Source organism: Panthera leo, chromosome E2 (genome assembly GCF_018350215.1).
Source record: "Panthera leo isolate Ple1 chromosome E2, P.leo_Ple1_pat1.1, whole genome shotgun sequence".
Taxonomy (NCBI): domain Eukaryota; kingdom Metazoa; phylum Chordata; class Mammalia; order Carnivora; family Felidae; genus Panthera; species Panthera leo.
In genome coordinates, this window is record NC_056693.1 from 34326057 (window position 1) to 34338842 (window position 12786).

Here is a 12786-nt window from a genome sequence, read left to right on the forward strand (position 1 = left end):
TCCCCTCACCTGTGAAGTGGGGGTGGACACTCCCCTGAGTTGCTGGGACAGTGAAATGAGTCTTGGCTGGCATAGTACATTTCAGATGGTTTCTGCCCTGGCTCCTCATGCCATTCACTTGAAAACACTGCAGGATGGGTCCTTTTATTCTTCCCATTTCACAGATGGGGAACACCGAGGCTCAGAGGAGGGCCCTGACCTGCTCTGCAGCATACGGCCGGTGGGTAGCAGCCCCAGAGCTGATCTCCAGAACGGGGTGCAGATGGGCGATCAGGTAGAGGCACCTAGAAGGTGGGAGTGACTAAAATGATGCAGGCGGTGGAGAACGAACTCATCAGAGGGCAGCAGGAGAACACCCTTGGCTGTCTCTCCACTTCCTTTCTCAAGAGCGGGAGCCCACTCAGCACAGTGAGGCTGGCGGGGCTAAAGAGCTGTGGGCCTGTACCCTCACATCCGGCTCTGGAGATCACCTTCTTTCGGATGTGGCCAACATGGAGGTAAGTGTTGCTCTCATTCTAATGGGAGGAGCAGAGGCCAACTCCACTCAACAGAGGGGCCACAGCAAGGACCAGAAGGGGCTTTAAAAAGGTCCGGAGCTTAGGGGCACCTGGGTGTCTCAGTCGGTTAAGTGTCAGCCTCTTGATCTCGGCTCAGGTCATGATCTCACGGTCCCTGAGCTCCAGCCCTGTGTGGGGGTTCTGCACTGACAGTGCAGAGCCTGCTTGGGATTCTCTCTCACCCTCTCTGTTCCTTCCCTGCTCTCTCTCAAAAGAAAAAAAAAAAGTCTGGAATTTAAATCTGCGTGCCAGCCGCCGTTGGAAGCACTTTAACATTTTTCCATTTACTCCTCTCAACAACTTCGTGGACAGATACTCTGTCATCCCATTTTGCAGACAAGCAAAGCAAGGCTAAGGGAGGTAACGTGACTGGCAAGTGAAGCTGGCCCCAGCACCCGGGCAGCCCGCTCAGAGCCCCTCACCCAGTCGCCGCTATGTTGCCTGCCCTGTGGGCCCTGTGTGTCCCGAAACATAAGGTGCTGGCACCTAGTCGTTATCAGTTGAGTGAGCAAACACACAAAGTGGTAAAAATGGCCCATGTGAATTAACCTGTGAGTAGAAAGTGAGTTTAGAGACATGTAGTCTTCCCCAGGGATGTGGCGGGTGTCTTCTCTGTGACACCCCAGCTGAGCACCTCGTTGGTTCCCCCCAGAGATGGAGAGCTCACTTCCTGATTTTGTGGGCAGCATTAGCTCTCACAGGGAGTGTGGAGGCTAAGCCTATGGTCCTCCTAGAGCATGAGATGTCAGAGCTGGGGAGCCCTTCATGGCCCTCCACACTTCCCACATGCCCAGATAAAGAAGGAGTCTGTACTGCCTGAGGCTCCCCACTGAGCAGGGCTGGGGCGGGGGAGCAAAGGGAGGCTGGGCTTACCCAGGGACAGATGAAGGGTCCCAGTCCTGGATCGGACCTCCTGGGTATGACCTCACATGTGTTACTTAACGCTTTCCACCTTCTACCCCTCACCTTTACTTGTAAAACCTGCAGTAAAAAGTGGGTCCTATCTCATAGGGTGGAGTGAGGAGGAGTCCTGGATGGGGGTGGGGCAGTCCTTGAGACCAAGCCCCCAGCCCCACACATACTCCTCAGATACCTCCTCTGGCAGGGCACGTTGCTGACCCCATCCCTTTTCCTCCGGAAGGCAAGCAGGGCAAAGGCATGTGTTCTCATTTAATAGATGACCTAAGGCACAGAGAGGTTAAGCAACTACCCAGTGCGCCAGCGAATGAGGGTGGAGCCCAAGGCTCCAGTCCCAGCCCCATCTGTCTTGGTCCGGCTTGGCAATTGCATCATTGTCAGGGGGCCTGAGGGCAGAGTAGGGTGCGGGTATGGAGCTTGGGTGTCGGGAGTAGGGGAGTCACCAACGGGTATACAAGGAGTCACTGGGACTCCCCTGGTGTCCTTATCAGGGTGGGTGGCATCTCTGGGGCTGTGGGTACAGCGTTCAGGGCCCTGGGGAAATCCTGGGGCTTTGAGAGTCAGGCCGTCTTCCCGCAGGCCTGTTTGTCTCTCTAGTGTCCCCTCATCTGTGCTCAGCCCATGGGGGTGGCGGGGGCCCGCAGCTTCCTGCTGAGCAAAGCAGGCATGCGTGTGTGCCCATGGGGAGAGCAGAGGTGGTATAGCAGCTGGAAATTTGCCCAGGGAAGAGAGGTGAGGGGGTGATCTGAGGAACTCCAGTGGGTCTGAGCTGTGGCCAATAGATAGGGCCTAACCCTTGGGATTGGAGTTCTCTAACACTTGTCCAGACCTGGCTCCACCCCATTCCCTTTCTGTCCATCTGTCTATCCGGCTTTCTTTCACCTCCCTCCTCTCATGTCTACCTTGCTTCTTTCATTCAGCTCTGCCCACCTCCTCCTTGTTCCTTAGGTACAGCAAGTGCCCACCCACCACCGGACCTTTGCATGTGCTGTCCCTGCCACCTGGAATGCTCTCACTCCAGACATTGTGCAGTCGGCCTCCCTTGCCATGTTCAGCCCGTGCTCAGAGAGAAGTGAAACCAAGCCTTCTCTTCCATCTCTTTCCCCTCCACTTGCTTTACTTTGCCCCATAGTTCTTACCACTGGATGTATTTCACATTTATTTGCTTATTAATTAATTCTTTATCTCCCCCTCCAGCTCTAAGAGGGCAGAGATTTTTGCATTTTGTTCGCTGATGTATCCCCAGAGCCCAGAACAGTGCCCAGCATGCAACAGGTCCTCAATAAGCACTCGCTAAATGCATGGCTGAGTCCATCCACCTGTCCGCTTTCCCACCTGCTCATCAGCCATTCCGTTGACACTTCCTCTGTCATCCACCAGTCACTCAGAATTTCTCTGCACCCGGGCCTGTGCCGGGGCTCGGGTTTGGTGACCTGGCAGGGCACACAGATAGAGAGGAGGAGAGAGGCAAGGAAGTTTCCCAGGGCACAGGGCAGTCCACAGCGGCACAGCATACAGGCTTTGTTGAATGAGTTGATGCCTTGGTGGCTTCCTGGAAGAGGTGGTGGCTCAGGTCTCAATACTAAGGATACCGGAGGTGGGGGCTGGAATCAGAAGTCACCTGGGGAAAGGGGTTCCTGGCTGTAAGAACCTTGAAAAGACCTCCGTGCCCGGAGAACTGGAGGTCTGAGGTGAGGCCAAAGGGTGGGGCTGGGGCTGGGGCTGGCCAGGCAGGCCTAGGGGCCAGTGGTCCAGGAGGAGGCTGGGAGGGGTGTTCCCAGGGCCCCCATGGGAGCATCTTAGGTGGGGCAGAGCCTGCCTGGACCACTTGCCTCTGTACCCCCGTGGGTTCCTGGAGCAGCTGCCCCCCACTCCTTAGGAAGAAGCTCCCATCCCTGTCCCCACCTTTTGTCTGACTCAGTTCCTGCTTTGTGTCCTGCAGGAGGCTGGATGTTCTGAGAGTAGAGACTGTGTACCCCATTCCCCATCCTCCCACCGCACCCCCTCACCTCCAGCCTCCAGCCAGCTGCGGTCTGCTGACTTGTTTTTATTATAGGCAGGTGAGCCTGGGCCCAGGCTTCAGGTGGGGCCTGAGCTCAGGAAGGAGGCAGGAGGGAACTCACAGAGGTGGTAATTACATATGATGGGGCAGTATCCCCCAGAGGTGACTCCCCCAGGCTCGTCCGGGGGCCATGGGTGGGCCAGCAGCCCACGCGTTCAGTAGAAGTGCCGAAAACCCACGGAAGGGTGAGGCCAGGGGCGAGGGTGCTCAGCACCCAGTGGGGCCAGGTCAGCGCCTGCCGGGAAATCCAGGAATGACAGAGGGAGGTGGCAGCCAACCGGAAATGGCAAGACAGGCAAGGCGGGGCCTTACCTGGGACAGCTTGCCCAGACAGGCTCCCGCTGGGTGCCCGTGAGCCCTAGGAGAAGGTGGAAGGGGAGGAGGCAGAGTCCGGCCATTGGCGCCTGGCGTGCCCAGACTCAGAGGTAAGAAACTGCTGTTGGCTGTTTATGGTGGAGGACGGGACAGGAAAATTCAGCAGAGTTTGACTCCCAGCCTGGCCTGCTTGACCTCGGCAGGCTCTCAGGTCTAGTTCAATGCCCTGAGGACATGTGGGAGGCCTGGCCCTTGGTCTGCGCAGGGTCCTGGGTTGATTCGGAGGCCCTGGCTGTCCTGAGGTCCTTTGCCGGGCAGGCGTGGTGGTCATTTTGGCACAGGGAAGCTGGCGGGGCAACTGCATAAGGTTGAGGTCCAAGGTGAGGCTGGAGCCCTAATGCTTATGTGAGGAGGCAGGAGGCTGCACCCAGGGCCTCTGCCTGCTTCCAGCCACCCACAGCCTGTTTCCTCCTGGGATCCCAGGGAAAACCGGTTTGGGAGCAGGCTGGCCCAGGTTATGTGACTTTTGACAAGGAAGAGAAAGGCAGCCTCGCCCTGGTCAGCTGAGTGGAGGGGACTGGGCCCATGCCCAGGATTCTTTGCCTCTCTCCGGACCCCTCAGGCCTCTGCGATGAGACCGCTATATGGTGGCTGAGGATACACGGGGACAGGAGAGCCGCCGTGGAGGCAAGGGCCCGGCCCCGCTGTGCCTCCTGGGCTTTAGGGCCAGGCTTTCCTTCTCTGGGTGGTTTCTGCACCCAGAGGGGGGCTGGACAAGGGGGCTGGGCAAGGGCCACGGTCTGAAAACAGAGTGGAGCAGGTCCCCCCCCACCCCGTGCCCCCACCCCGCAGCCTTCCCGGTCTCCCAGTCCCACACATCAGCCAGACCAGAAGCGGGTTGCTGCAGATGGGAGGAGCCTGGCTCCTGGCCAGCTCTGCTCCTACCCACTGGGCTCCCTTGCGGTGTGTGGGCGGCAAAACGGGCCCCCCACGATCCCTCTGTTAATTAGCCAGCCCTCACTAGTGAGTGGCTGTCATTTGTGCTCCATTATGCCTCCCGAGCCAGCTGCGCCCCCGCACTTAGGGGGGACCCCGGCAGCTGCCTGGCTGCTGGGAAGGAGGCATGTGCAGAAGGCGGTGCTCCCGGGAGGCGCTGCGGGGCGCTCTGTGGGCTGTCCACAAAACATGTCCAACCCCGGCTCCTTGTTTTACTGAAAGAGAAGCCGTGCAAGCCGGATTCCCGGGTGAGGAAACTGCGGCCCCACTGTCGCACAGCCCCGTGCAAAGGTGAGATCCCGGGCCCTGGGGACCCTATGGCAGTCACGTGAGATGGCACGTAGTCATCGTCAAGACAAAGCAAATGTTGCCTCTTCGTACACTGCTGTGCCACCTGATGGGTACTCGCCAGACCTCTCCGGGCCGCATTTGCCTCCCTTGGCCCGGGAGCTACAACGCCCCACTGCTGGACCAGAGGCCTCTGGCTTAAGTCTTGGGTGTCCAAGCAGCTGCCGCCCAAACCTCACAGGCCAGGGCCCAGGGGGTTGCTGACAGAAGGGGCACAGCGGTGGAGACATCAGCTGGTGGCCTGTCCCAGCCCTCCTGTCTGAACAGGGAGGAGGAGGAGTTAGAAGTCTCTTCCGGGTACTACCCCTCACCCCATTGAGGGAAGTTGCCTTTATTTTATTTATTTTTTTTAATTTTTTAAAAAATTTTTTTAACGTTTATTTTATTTTTGAGACAGAGAGAGACAGAGCATGAACGGGGGAGGGGCAGAGAGAGAGGGAGACACAGAATCGCAAGCAGGCTCCAGGCTCTGAGCCATCAGCCCAGAGCCCGACTCGGGGCTCGAACTCACGGACCGCGAGATCGTGACCTGAGCTGAAGTCGGACGCTCAACCGACTGAGCCACCCAGGCGCCCCGAGGGAAGTTGCCTTTAAAAGAGAGCCTGGGGTAGTGACAACACCTGTTATTGCTGTGAGAAGGCCTGGTGTCCCCATTTTACACCTGGGGACACTGAGGCACAGAAAGCTCAGAGGGGAACAATTTGGTGTTGGGTTTCGTGCTGTGCTATTTGAAGGACTTTGGAACCGTGCTGGGAGGCATCTAGGTGGAGCGAGGGGCAGTTTGGAGCCTCCCAGTCGCTGGGTCTCCCCCAGGCCTGAGCAGGGCACCCGGGGTTCCAAGGGGAAGAGCGGTCCCTCCCAGCTGTCACTCTGAGGAGGGGCTGTACTGCTGGCTCCGGAGGCCAAGTGGGAAGGCGCCACCCAGCCCACCTAGCTCCAATCTCCGGAGCTACAAAGGGGTGGGGGCTGATGTTTACAGACGGCTAGGGCCTCCCTTGAGGAATCCAGGCCTCTACATGCCTGTCCCTGCACCTGTTTCCCATGGCAAGAGTGGTCTGGGCTGGCCGGGCATGGAAGTGGGGTGGGGAGAGAGCTTGGGGTCCATCTTTGGTGGGCCCATCCTTGCCCTGGGCTCGGGGGCTTCTGAAGGCTGAGAGGCGGGAGTGTGGCTAGAATGACCTTCCAGGCCTGTTCTGGCTGGATCCAACCCTCTTGCCAACTGCGACTGGAGGCTGGGCTGAGGTCAGACATTCCGTCATGCCTGGAAAGAGGGGGTGGCAGCTCTGTCTACCTTCTGTCTCAGGCTGCTGGGCACCTAGGTGTGCCTGCCTCCTGGCGAGGTCAGCCGGGGTGGTCCCTGGATGCCCAGCCAGCCTGCACTCTGTAAGCATTTGCCTTCTGTAGCGGTCCCCTCCCGGCAGGACAGGAACAGGGTGACCGTGGGGGTGGGGGGCTGTCTGTCTGCCTGCCTGTCTGTGCTGGGCCCAAGGCCACTTCTTGATCGCATGAGGTCAAGATGTTACTGGAACCAGGAAGGAGGGACTGGAGGAGTTTCAGGCCTTGAAGTTAGATCCTGGCTCAAATCCTGTGTGACCTTGGGCTGGCTCCCTTTCCCCTCTGAGCCTCAGTCTCCTCCTTAGCACATGGGGCAAGGCCTCCTTGTTAGAGTTGTGGGAGGAAAACGCAAGTCACTTGCCTGGCACACCGTGCTCAGTAGGGGTGCATGGGTTCTGCGTCTCAAGCCTTCTGGGGGAAGGGGTGGAAAAAGAGCAGTGCTGGGGACAGGTGTAGACTCGGGAGCCCTGCTGGCAATCGGGGAGTGTCTTTTCCCTGACCACAAGCTCCAGAGCTTTTGAAATCTGATGCAGGTAAATGTGGGCAGGTGCCTCAGCTCCACCCCCAAGGGAGCCAGCTGGGTTGAGTCTGTTCTTGGAGCTCCAAATAAGGCTCAGAAAAACAGGCGTGGAACCTGGGCGGTCTCTACCCTCCAGTGTGCCTGGCCTTGCCTTCCCTCTGGAAGCTGGCACCGACCTCTTACATCCCAAGCCTGGGCTTGAATCTCTGTTAGATTTGTCACATTTTAATGGCCTCCAGTGCCCCTTGCTCTCCCCAAGTCTTGGATATGTCGGACTCCCTGTTCCTCCTCTAGCCAGGGGATGAGCACGGGTGGGGGAGGCAGGCCTAAGGCACAGGGCACACAGCTCCCTTTGTGAGGGCGGCTGAGTCACATGGGCAATGCCATCCCTGCCGGGCCCTGGGGCGGGTGTGACGGGAGATGGTGTTATCATGGGGCTACAGCTGCCCCCACGCCCGTGGCCAGGAGGCTTTCCCACGGGAATGAACCGGGAGGTGTCTGGGAGTACTGGCCACAAAGCACATGGTCTGGATCCCAGGACCCCAGGTTCAAGTCTTGGCTCTGCTGCTGATGTTCTGTGAGGTTTCGGGAAGGTTCTCTCTTTGAGCCTCAGTTTCCATCTCTGTTAAATGGGAACAATCACCACTGTTTTGTAGAGGAGATGCTGGACGTGAGCGGACTTCACAAACCGTGGAGGGCCAGGCCTTTGGCATTTGTGTTGACCTTATGATAACCGCAGCGACATTGGCCATTATTTGTCGAGCACCCTACTATGGCCAGGTGTGGTGCTCAATGCTTGATGAGGCCACTCAGCTCGCAAAGGGAGAAGCCTGGGCTGCAAGTGCTCTTGTCCAATAAAAACCCACTGCCATGCAGGTGACGGTTGCCTGTGACCCTTCCCACAGGTGGGCACAGCTCTTCACCGACTTTAAGGCTCACTCACATGGCCCTGGCTGGGGGCTGAGAGACGGAGAAGGGTAGAGCCTCTCCTCCCGGCTCTGTCACAGTGGGCTCCGTGGAGCTCGGTCGGCTTATCCCTGTCCTGGGGGCCACGCCTGGTCGCAGCCCTGTGTCTGTTTCATGTCCAGCCTGCTCTGGACAGTCAAGCCCTTGCAAACACATCGGGGGTGCTCATTCGTGCCTGGGCTGTGTTGCTTTATGCATGTGGCCTTGTTAATTATTATCAGCATTGTCTCCACTCTAAAGGGGAGAAGGTGGATGGCTGGAGAGACGGTGCCTGAGTCACCCAGCTGGCGGAGCCGGGAGGAGAAGCTAGTTGGCCTGAGCCCAGAGCCCGGGCTTCCAGCCTCTCCTCCATCCCTCAAAATGAAGACCCTTTTGCACCTTCACCTTCTGGCACTCCCTCCCCCTCCTCTGGCCTCTGTCACCAGTCAGTAATGCACGTGAGCTTCTCTGAGCTTAGGGGATCCCAGCCCTGAGCCCCTGAGCCCCAGCGATGTGTTTCCAGGGGCCTGTTGGAAGGCTCCCCCACATGTCACGGGGGCACCCCCATTCTGCCGTATCCAAGGGCACCCTCTTCCCTGCCTGCCAGCTCTGTACCCCATCCGGCACCCGCCCAATCTTCAAGGCAGTTCCTAACATCTCTTCTCTCCCTCTGTCTTCCTGTGTGTGGGGTAAGGGTCCTAGCCCTGCTTCTGGTCTCTTGGATCAAAGTGTCCCCCCAACACCTCCCTCTGCCTCCATGTTCTCCGCGCCCCACCAGACCTGCCCTCTGTCCGCACTGCCGGTGTAAAGCCTTAGAGTCCAAACCAGGCTTTTCCTCGCGGAATTACTCTGCGTCCCTAAAATACCAGTGGCACCCAGGTATTGGGGGGGATGAAATGAGAATGATCCACATAGAACAGAGCATCTTACACAGTGAGCCCTATGGACACAGTACCTATTAGCAGTCCTGTTATTAGTACTAATAATAGGTACTATTGTAACTAACAATAATTTACTTGGTTGCTCATTTTTGAGGCTGGGAGCTCTGCGATACCAGTAACGAACTCCCAACATCACCCTGATGTGAGCCAGACTCGGGGCTGGGTGGGCCTGCTGCCTGTCCCTGCTCTGGAGCCTGGCACAGTGCCCAGCACGTAGTAGGTCTCTGAGAAGCCCGGTGGTGACAGGGCAGACAGAGCTTTGGCAAGCTCTCTGCTACCCTGGCCGGCCCACCACATAGGCCTTTCCTGTGTGGCCAGAGTGGCAGCTGGCTCCTGGCTTCTGAGTCCCTCGCTCAGATGTCCAGCTTAGGGTGCCCCTGCCTCAGGCGGAGAGAGTGGCGCCCCCAAGACTCCACCCACGTCCTGCTGGTCAGCACCCTCTGTGGTGTGTGTGTGTGTGTGTGTTTGTGTCTCAGGAGGGCCTGCTTCCCTGCTGGCGTGGCCCCCGGGGAACAGCTGAGGCTGCCCCAGCTACCAGTGGCCTGGCCCTGAAGGACAGACCTTGGAGACCCTGAGGCTTAGAGGTGGTAACTTGCTCAGGAACACTGCATGTCAGGGACCCCACATCCTTTCCTGGATAACTCACTTTTCTTCTCTGTTGTTTCCTGCCCCCTCCCCCCTCCCCCCACCTCGTCCCCGCCAGGTGTGAACTGCCCCCCCAGGCCCAGCAATGAGCAAGTGCCTACAGTGCCCGCCTGCCCTGGGCATCTGCCACAGGCCGCCAGGGGGCTGATCACTTGGAGAGCAAAGCGCTGCTCACTGGAAGCTCTGACATCAGGGCCTCCCTGCACCCCACCATGAGCTTTATTGCCTTTCTCCTCCCTGCAGCAGGATCTATGCAGGCAAGTGAGGGGTGCATTTCCCCCGCAGCAGATCCCCGGCCTCCTGGACTGCCTAAAAAACTTCCACTCGTGCTATACCACGTGACTTTTTCAGGTCCCTCTTTTAGAATGCAGATCCCTGCGCGAGAGAAGGGGCCTACGGTGCCCTGAGCACCTGCTGTGCCCAGGCCCCACGCCAGAGGTCTGGGGAGGCTGGATTCACGAGTGGTCGGGAGAGCCATGTGCAGCCAGACCTCCCGGGCCTGCATCCCCACTCTGCCACTTCCCAGCTCTGTGGCCTTGGGCAAGTTAATTCCCTTCTCTGAGCTGCATTTCTCGGCCTTGTGCTCTCCCTTTGTCGTCGCCACATTCACGGCAAATATTTACTGAGGGCTCATCAAGTGCCGGGCACTGGCCTGAGCAATGTGTTTTCCTCCTCGCCACTGTCCTGTGGTGCTATGGTGATGGTGTGGTGTGAGGCAAGATTCTGGAATGTAGTAAGTGCTCAGTAAATGTAATCATTATTATTACTGTTCTTATTGCTGTCACCACTTACCCTCATTATGTTGTGAAATTCTTACAGCACCCTTGACTTGGGAGTCGTGTGGGGATGAGAGATGACAGGGAGTCCCTGCTCCACAGGGCGCAGGGCTGGCCATGAGCCATCCGAAGCTTCCTGACTCCTCGGGTGGCTATTAACCTTAGCCGTGGGAGGGAGCTGCTGACAGAGGCCAGTGGCCAGAAGGGAATGTAGGCATCAGCCCCAATCCCAGTTTCTCCCCTTGAGCTTTTGGAGCCAGCAGGAGTGATTCTTCACCCGGGCCTCAGTTTCCCCTTTGGCCCAGCAGATGTACTAACAGGGACCTTTCCGGAAGCCCCTGGGGTCTCAGAATCTAGAACGGGAGTCTTAGAATGTTGGAACCCGGGAAGCATCGAGATGAGTCCCTTTGCTGTGAGGACTGAGGCTCAAGGAAGTCTCAAGGTCAGGTGGTCAGTTGTGCGTGGCCTGGGTGGCCACATGCCAAGCCACTTGACACCCCCCTCCCCCAGTGCCTTCCGCTCTGCCGGTCAGCGCCGGCTGCTGTCTGCTGCTAAGGAGCCTGGACTCTCCTTCAGGAAGGGGCAGTTGTCGCCTGGGCCTGAGGCGGGGCCGGGGTCGGGGGGAGGGAGTGCGGTGGGCAGCATCTGAGTGGCCTGTCACCATGGCAACCTAGCCTCTCTGCGGGAACTTTGGGGAGAAGAGCCCTGGGGAAGCGACAGATGGAGGGCAGGGAGGCAGAGTTATCCCCAGGCGGGGCTGTCTGTCCCCGAAGCCTGGCACCTGTCTGCCAGGATCGGTGGGTGGTGAGGCTGAGGTGCCCCCTTGCCCAGCGCTGAGTCATGGGCATCCCCCAGGGTCACCGCCTGAGCTCTCTCAGCCCTGCCCCCTCTGAGAAATCCGTGACTCACGTATGGTCCCGTCATCCCAGCCAAGCTAGGGAAGAGGGAGGAGCCCGACTGGGGCAGGAGGGGGCCGTCCCCCCACAAACCCTCACAGCCTCGCCGCCTCGCCTGCCTCCGCAGCTGCCTGCCCGCCTTGCTCTGCTGCAAGAGAGGAGCTGGGAGCCTCCCACACTCACCAGCCTGCCCACTGGGGGCAGCCTGACTCTGGCTGGGGGGCTAAGCCTCTGAAGTGGGACTTGAAAGGCGTTCCAGCTGCCTGGTCCCACACAGGACCTTCCTCCGGCACCAGGTACCAGATCAAGGGTGTGACAGCAGGAGGGAGGAGGGAGGTGTGCGGCAGAGGGTAGGGGGAGGCCTCTTGGGGGCAGCCAGCCCGGATGAACGCTGCTGTGCGGGGTCTCCAGTGTTGGGGGTAGACGGACAGGGAGGTGTCTGAGAAGGGAACGGGGCCCCACAGGATGGAATCTCTCAGAGCCGCCAGTCCTTTGTTAACTAGAGAAACTGAGGCTCAGAGTGGTATCGTCACAGGACCCAGCAAGCTGGGGTCTGCTCTCTGGGCTGTGAGACAACTCCCCATTCCTGCTCCCACTGCACAGATGGGAGAACTAAGGCTCTCAGGTGGCTTCCCCAACGTCAGGTACCAAGTCCGGGGATAAAGAACCGGGGTCCAGTCCGAGGGAGGACAGGGCTCTCGCGGACAGTTTTGCTCACAGATGTCCAGGGCTGGGTCCCGGGTCCCCAAGTGAGCCAGGGGCAGTCTGGCTCTTCACCACACAGGCCACTTTCGGGGGGAGGTAGTCCCGGCCATGGGGTCTGAACGTGGGGGTGAGAGAGGGTCCTGAGAACTAGGGGCAGATACATGGGGAAGTGGAAGCTGAGGCTGGAGCCCCCTGCCCACTAACCTCCAGACCCCGGTGTCCCCATCTGTGTGGAACTGATAGGGCTTTCTCTCCAGGTGCTACCGCAGCGCCCGCCCTGGGGGATCTGCTGGATCCTGTTCTTCCCTCTTCCCCAACCAGCCTCCTTCCTGCGGTGCCGAGCTGAGGTCTCTGGTGGCCCCACAGGAGGAACTGGTGCTCATTTTACTGAGGAGGGTTGGGGGGCATATACTGAGACGGGCACCTCTCACCGTACTCCCCAATGCCCATCCTGCCTGGAGCAGTCCCGGCCTGGCCTAGGCGGGTGGGTAAGAACAGCCTTTGCAGCTCCAGAGGGCCAAAGAAGTTATTCACCTGAACATTTATTGAGCGCCTGCTGTGTGTATGATATCCTGGGGGTGGGGGCAATGAATGAGATAAACAAGGTGTCTTAGAACCCATGGGTGGCCCAGACCCAACGCCAGGGCCCCTGCCCCCTCACTGTGGGTACCCTGAGGGCGGAGGTGCTTTCTTGGGGTTGGAGACTGAGTGGGAAGAAGCATCTCCTGGCAGTGAGAGCCACTAGCTGCTGAGTTGGTTCCCCAGCCCAGGCCAGGGTCCTAGGGGACCTTCTCTGCCGACATCTAGAGGTTGGACTCGTTTTGAGG

General features: G+C 58.9%; 1 protein-coding gene across 5 annotated transcripts in view; it reads left to right on the forward strand.

The window, feature by feature from the left end:
• Positions 1 to 3939: 3939 nt before the first annotated feature.
• ADGRG1 (adhesion G protein-coupled receptor G1) overlaps positions 3940 to 12786 on the forward strand; it is a 39382-nt gene continuing 30535 nt past the window's right edge. The window contains exon 1 of one of the 5 annotated variants that reach the window (XM_042918545.1): positions 3940 to 3962. The gene's annotated coding sequence lies outside the window, so the exon portion shown is untranslated. Of the gene's footprint in view, positions 3963 to 4832; positions 5140 to 11023; positions 11551 to 12309; positions 12335 to 12786 lie in introns of those variants that run through there. The other 4 variants (XM_042918542.1, XM_042918541.1, XM_042918548.1 and 1 more) reach the window with 4 other exon arrangements.